Source organism: Aegilops tauschii, chromosome 2 (assembly GCF_002575655.3).
Source record: "Aegilops tauschii subsp. strangulata cultivar AL8/78 chromosome 2, Aet v6.0, whole genome shotgun sequence".
Classification (NCBI taxonomy): domain Eukaryota; kingdom Viridiplantae; phylum Streptophyta; class Magnoliopsida; order Poales; family Poaceae; genus Aegilops; species Aegilops tauschii.
In genome coordinates, this window is record NC_053036.3 from 49,584,349 (window position 1) to 49,592,318 (window position 7,970).

Genomic DNA, 7,970 nt, shown 5'->3' on the forward strand with positions numbered 1-7,970 from the left:
TTGTGGTGTCCCAAAAACAACTGAAGGTTTTGGTTGCCGAAGTGACATAGAACACACTTTGCCCAAATCGTGGTTGCCAAAGTGACATTGAACGCACTTTGCCCAAATCTCCAAATACAACAATACATTGCGCAACGGAGTTTATTTGTCTGTCATGATTAGCTTTCACAGCTTTTGCAAACACAAGACTTTGATTTAACTGCATGAAGAGCATAATAATACATAAAATACTGGGGCTCTTAATTAGACGACTAACCTACATACCCATGCTCTTCACGCGTACACTATTGTTTTGGCCATTGGACTTAGGGAGAGATCACTCATACTCTAATGTTTTGGCCATAGTATTTAGCGAGAGATCACTCACGCGTGAACCAGGGCGAATAGGACAGGAAATACATTACTAGGAGTAAAAAAGGATAGAAAATGCTAGGGAGGAAATGATTACATAAAAACCTAGGGGGAATAATTAGAGGTTGGAGCTAAAACAAGGTCTTTTAAGAGATGAAGCATGTCCCCCGTGATTATGCAGAGCCGTTTAATGCATCATGTTTTGTTTCCTCCGAGTCTGTAAATATTGAGTCAACAAATTGGGAAAACAATGACACATCGACACCTACACCTGGTCATTAAGAAAACACCAACACTGGGCGAAAACAATGACACATCGACACCTACACCTGGTCATTAAAAAAACACCAACACTGGGCGGAAACAAAGCAAAAGAGAAAGCATGTAATGGTGTTATGTTTGGTGGAGCCAAGGGTATTCCTGCAGGGAAAATGCGAGGACCTCCCCTAGCTCATATGCTCCCATTCTACAGGGGCACCAAAGATGGCAGAGAAAGCTTGCGAAACATTGCAGAAAAAACCCTCAAGTAGTCATATTATTGCGTCCAATTCCACATGCTTGGAAGCTAACCGTTGGAGCACACATCCATCGATCCATCTGTTCCCTAGCATGGGATCATGTGGGCTACGAGAGCACCCGATAATTTCCCAATTCTTGTAGGCACAAGGATGGAGAAGACGACATGCGACAAAGAGGAAACATTAACTCAATGATTGGGTCACAAGGGAGAAGATATAAAGAAGTTGCTGATTGTTAAGTTGCGGTGGCAAATTTCATGCATGTTGGGTGCTAATCACTACTAATCTATTTCATAATCGGTCTCCTTTAAACGCCAATGACAAGCGTGACATGATGGCGCAACTAGAAAACACGCACGATTATCACCTTGGAAAACCTAGCCGTGGGCGACAAAGCACGATGCAACGAGGCCACAATGATTCACGGTGGGCTGAGGGTTCCGGGGGATCTAGAAATATAGCTCCGCAGTGGACACTGTTAGACAAGACCGGGCAGGAGGGCACAAGAGAGAGGGCTAAAGAGGGGAAATAAATGGGAGCTCACCATGCGCACAAGGTCAGCAACGACATGAGAGCATTGAGACAAGACCATCTTTAGCAGTGAAGACATGCTCCAAGACGATATCTATCTCAACAGTCATAAGTCGCATATGACATACCCATTGTAAATTTCAATAATATTCGATATCAATGTCCCTATATGTCTGTTCGTTCGCCCGTGGCAACGCACGGGTACTCAACTAGTCCTAATAATATGAAAATGCAAATTTGGGTCTTGAAAGTTTACCAATTGTGTCACCGTAGTCCTATTCGCGCTGCATTAGTTTTGACTTGCACGAGTGGGAGGTTGACCACTGTCATGTGGCCACTTTTGGCACCCCCAAGGTCATATCTTCCAATTTTCTGGCCCTCCTCCTTGCACACATCCTCTCACTTGCCTTCCTCTCCACCTTCGATGGCCACAGTCCACCTCAGTGCCCGAACATCATGAGCATGATGAGCTCCTTCGGCACGCCGCTGAAACCACTCTAACACATTTACCTTCGCCGCTCAGGAAGGATCGTCTATGCTGGCTAGGAATTGGGGACGGAACCATCTAGACTTTCATGCCGGGGTGTGATACCTCTCTGTCGTATCTACTTTTTCTAACACTTTTCCTCTTGTTTTGGACTCTAATTTGCATGATTTTAATGAAACTAACCCGGACTGACGCTGTTTCCAGCAGTACTACCATGGTGTTGTTTTTGTGCAGAAATAAAAGTTCTCGGATTGGAACAAAACTTTGTGAGGATTTTTTATTCAATAAATGAGAATTACTGGAGCCAAGAACCACCGGAGGGGGGACCTGGGTGGGCACAACCCACCAGGTCGCGCCACCCCCTCCAGGCGCGCCCAGGTGGGTTCTCCTCACCTAGTGGCCCCACAGACCCTGAAACTGACGCTATAAAATCCTATTCTTCTAGAAAAAAAATCAGGGAGAAAGAATTATCGCGTTCCACGAGATGGAGCCGCCGCCGTCTCCTGTTCTTCATCGGGAGGCCAGATCTGGAGTCCGTTTGGGGCTCCGGAGAGGGGATCTTCGATCTTCGTCATCACCAACCCTTCTCCATCGCCAATTCCATTATGCTCCCCACCGGGAGTGAGTAATTCCATTATGCTCCCCACCGGGAGTGAGTAATTCCTTCTGAATTTCCCGTGAAATAAAAAATGAATCAAAAATAAAAGTTCTCAGAATGCTCTGAAAATTTAATACGATTTTTTTCCTGAATATTTAAGAATTTCTGGTGCAAATAATATCAGAGAGAGGTGCACCAGGCGGGCACAACCTACCTGGGCGCGCCAGGACCCCCAGGCGTGCCCTGGTGGGTTGTGGTCCCCACGTGGGCCCCCTCACTTATCTCTTCATCCCACATCACCACCTACCTCCAGAAAAAATTCTCAATTGCTCTCTCTCTCTCTCTCTCTCTCTCTCTCTCTCTCTCTCTTGTGTTCTTGCTCTCAAACCCGCAGATTTCGATCTCTTTGCTCGAAGCTCCGTTTCCGAAACTGTTTCGGGGGATTGTTGCTTGGTATGTACGTGACTCCTCCGTTTGTCCAATTAGTTTTTACTTTAGTGGTTTATATTTTGAATAACTAGCTACTCTTGGTGCTGCTGTAGATGAGCTTGCATGTTTAATTCTTAGAGTTTTAAGTAGATGAGCTTGCTATGGCCTCTATGCATACCTATGAGTAGTTGCTATCAATCTTGTAGTTTTGTTGATAAATTTCTGTGACCCAAATTTTTTTAGAAAACTGTACGCGAATATGATGAACCTCTTTGGAAGGAGTTCTTCGAGGAGGAGATCCTCGGAGGCATCTTCTAGTAGCAGCTCCGCTCGTCGGTCTTATGTTGAACCAAGTGAAAGTTCCATTCGAGATGCCGCCACCAAAACATGCTTATGGCCATGCAACGATTATATTGTGAGTGTAGGCATTAAGGAAGAATTTGAGTAATATGTTCACAACGTCGAGCTCGGTCCCTACATTGCAGATAAGTGCAACCAACACCTCACTCTCACTGGATCAACTGTCAAAGAATTTAAATTCCACCCCCGTGAGTCTAGGTTATCATTTAAACTGTATGAAAATCCATTTAGCATATCTTTAGAGAGATTTGCTCACCACTGGAAAATCTCATTCTGGGGTTCGCTTGACGAACCACCAAGATATGAGTTTCAAACATTCTTGACTAGTCTTTGCTATGGTGAGACTAGGGGAGTGACGCAATGTAGAATAAAGAGCATTCATTTTCCCGCAACCAGTACTTTGCATTATTTAATGGAAAATGTATTGTAGGTAAACAAGGTTGTAGTACACTTTGTGCTCCAGATTTGAGCCTCATATGCACCGCTCTCACCGGTGACAGAAGTTATAATCTTGGAGCGATTGTTGCACGCAGGCTGCAACACAATGCTAGTAGTGGTTATTTTTATGGTGGAATTTATGCCACACGCTTAGTAAGAGAGCTGGGTGTTTCACGTATGCCCTATGACCCTATTTTACCCACGTAGTTTTTAGACTTCGATGCTATGAAACGTCATAAGATCCTTAGAGGTGAACCCCATAATTTTACCTATAAATTGTTGTTTAATCAAAGTTCCATTGTGCACACATATTTGCCTGCGCCTGCTCTCTTTGATGTTCACATTAGGGGAAGATATTTTGTTCTTGAGAGCAAGACCCGAGCTCATAACGCGGCGGTTGTGGCCGCACGGTAGGCTGAGGTATCCGCACCGAGAGCCTCCGTGAGCTATCACCCCAATCACTATCAGAGGGAGGTGCACCAGGTGGGCACAACCCACCTGGGCGTGTCAGGACCCCCAGGCGCGCCCTGGTGGGTTGTGGTCACCATGTGGCCCCCCTCATTTATCTCTTCATCCCACATCATCACCTACCTCCACAAAAAATTCACCATTGCTCTCTCTCTCTCTCTCTCTCTCTCTCTCTCTCTCTCTCTCTCTCTCTCTTGTGTTCTTGCTCTCAAACCCGCGGATTTCGATCTCTTTGCTCGATGCTCCGTTTCCGAAACTGTTTCGGGGGATTGTTGCTTGGTATGTATGTGACTCCTCCGTTTGTCCAGTTAGTTTTTACTTTAGTGGTTTATATTTTGAATAACTAGATACTCTGGGTGCTGCTGTAGATGAGCTTGCATGTTTAATTCTTAGAGTTTTAAGTAGTTTGAATGCTTGCTATGGCCTCTATGCATACCTATGAGTAGTTGCTATCAATCTTGTAGTTTTGTTGATAAATTTCTGTGACCCCATTTTTTTTAGAAAACTGTACGCGAGTATGATGAACCTCTTTGGAAGGAGTTCTTCGAGGAGGACATCCTCGGAGGCATCTTCTAGTAGACCCTCCACTCGTCGGTCTTATGTTGAACCAAGTGAAAGTTCCGTTCGAGATGCCGCCACCAAAACATGCTTATGGCCATGCAACGATTATATGGTGAGTGTAGGCATTAAGGAAGAATTTGAGCAATATGTTCACAACGCCGAGCTCGGTCCCTACATTGCAGATAAGTGCAACCAACACCTCACTCTCACTGAACCATTTGTCAAAGAATTTAAATTCCACCCCCGTGAGTCTAGGTTATCATTTAAACTGTATGAAAATCCATTTACCATATCTTTAGAGAGATTTGCTCACCACTTCAAATCTCATTCTGGGGTTCGCTTGACGAACCACCAAGATATGAGTTTCAAACATTCTTGACTAGTCTTTGCTGTGGTGAGACTAGGGGAGTGACGCAAGGTAGAATAAAGAGCATTCATTTTCCTGCAATCCAGTACTTTGCATTATTTAATGGAAAATGTATTGTAGGTAAACAAGGTTGTAGTACACTTTGTGCTCCAGATTTGAGCCTCATATGCACCGCTCTCACCGGTGACAGAAGTTATAATCTTCGAGCGATTGTTGCACGCAGGTTGCAACACAATGCTAGTAGTGGTTATTTCTATGGTGGAATTTATGCCACATGCTTAGTAAGAGAGCTGGGTGTTTCACCTATGCCCTATGACCCTATTTTACCCACGCAGTTTTTAGACTTTGATGCTATGAAACGTCATAAGATCCTTAGAGGTGAACCACATAATTTCACCTATAAATTGTTGTTTAATCAAAGTTCCGTCGTGCACACATATTTGCCTGTGCCTGCTCTCTTTGATGTTCACATTAGGGGAAGATATTTTTTTCTTGAGAGCAAGACCCGAGCTCATAATGCGGCGGTTGTGGCCGCACGGTAGGCTGAGGTATCCGCACCGAGAGGCTCCGTGAGCTATCCCCCCGATCACTATCAGAGGGAGGTGCACCAGGTGGGCACAACCCACCTGGGCGCGCCAGGACCCCCAGGCGCACCCTGGTGGGTTGTGGTCCCCATGTGGGCCCCCTCACTTATCTCTTCATCCCACATCATCACCTACCTCCAGAAAAAATTCACCATTGCTCTCTCTCTCTCTCTATCTCTCTCTCTCTCTCTCTCTCTCTCTCTCTCTCTCTCTCTCTCTCTTGTGTTCTTGCTCTCAAACCCGCGGATTTCGATCTCTTTGCTCGAAGCTCCGTTTCCGAAACTGTTTCGGGGGATTGTTGCTTGGTATGTACGTGACTCCTCCATTTGTCCAATTAGTTTTTACTTTAGTGGTTTATATTTTGAATAACTAGCTACTCTTGGTGCTGCTGTAGATGAGCTTGCATGTTTAATTCTTAGAGTTTTAAGTAGTTTGAATGCTTGCTATGGCCTCTATGCATACCTATGAGTAGTTGCTATCAATCTTGTAGTTTTGTTGATAAATTTCTGTGACCCAAATTTTTTAGAAAACTGTACGCGAATATGATGAACCTCTTTGGAAGGAGTTCTTCGAGGAGGAGATCCTCGGAGGCATCTTCTAGTAGCAGCTCCGCTCATCGGTCTTATGTTGAACCAAGTGAAAGCTCCATTCGAGATGCCGCCACCAAAACATGCTTATGGCCATGCAACGATTATATGGTGAGTGTAGGCATTAAGGAAGAATTTGAGCAATATGTTCATAACGCCGAGCTCGGTCCCTAAATTGCAGATAAGTGCAACCAACACCTCACTCTCACTGAATCATTTGTCAAAGAATTTAAAATTCCACCCTCGTGAGTCTAGGTTATCATTTAAACTGTATGAAAATCCATTTACCATATCTTTAGAGAGATTTGCTCACCACTGCAGAATCTCATTCCGGGGTTCGCTTGATGAACCACCAAGATCTGAGTTTCAAACATTCTTGACTAGTCTTTGCTATGGTGAGACTAGGGGAGTGACACAAGGTAGAATAAAGAGCATTCATTTTCCCGCAATCCAGTACTTTGCGTTATTTAATGGAAAATGTATTGTAGGTAAACAAGATTGTAGTACACTTTGTGCTCCAGATTTGAGCCTCATATGCACCACTCTCACCGGTGACAGAATTTATAATCTTGGAGCGATTGTTGCACGCAGGTTGCAACACAATGCTAGTAGTGGTTATTCTTATGGTGGAATATATGCCACACTCTTAATAAGAGAGCTGGATTTATCTTGAATGTCAACATTGCGTTACAATGATTGTGATGTAGTATGATGATATGGTATCCTCCTCTGAATGTTCGAGTGGCTTGACTTGGCACATGTTCATGCATGTAGTTGAATCAAAACCAACATATAGCCTCTATGATATTTATGTTCATGGTGTTCATATCCTACTCATGCTAGTATCCAATGTTACTTATGCATAATGCATGTTTATGACCGTTGTTGCTCTCTAGCTGGCCGCTTCTCAACCTATTTGCTAGCCTTCGCCTGTACTAAGTGGGAATTCTGCTTGTACATCCAAAACCTGAAACCTAAGTTATTCCAGATGAGTCCACCATACCTACCTATATGCGATATTACCCTGCCGTTCTAAGTAAATTTGCATGTGCCACCTCTAAAAACTTCAAATAAATGTCCTTTTTGTGTGCCTGGATTGTTCATAGAGCGACATGAGGTAGTCGGTATCTTCCATGCTAAGCGGGTTATTCTCAGATTGAGTGTTTATTCACTCGCCATTGCACGAGAAGGGGGGCGGTAATAGGGATGCCCAGTCCCAAACTGCAAAAGGAATTGAGCTTACAAATAATCAAACAAAAACTCCTATGGAGTAATAATCTTTACTTTATCGCTTGGGAACCGCCGCTAATGTGTTTAGCATGGAAGATATTGATAACGGATGGTCGCGAAGTAAATAAGAAGGGTGCATTTCTCAAAATATCATTTACCTCTGTTTTAAAAACATGAGCTCTGGCACCGCTGCAAATCACTGCTTCCCTCTGCAAAGGGACTATCTATTTACATTTATGTTGTGTCATCACCTTCTAAAACAAGCACCAGAACCTGAGAGCACTGCTGTCATGCTTATGCATTGTGTGTTGCTAATGTTGGGCGCATCATGACTGGATCTTTTCTAGCATGAATTACAATGTTTAATCGCTGCTTGAACTTGGGAGGTGCTCCGCATTTATGTTTTGCGGTCTCAAAAAGGGCTAGCGAGATACCACTATTGTCATATTATATCATGGTTG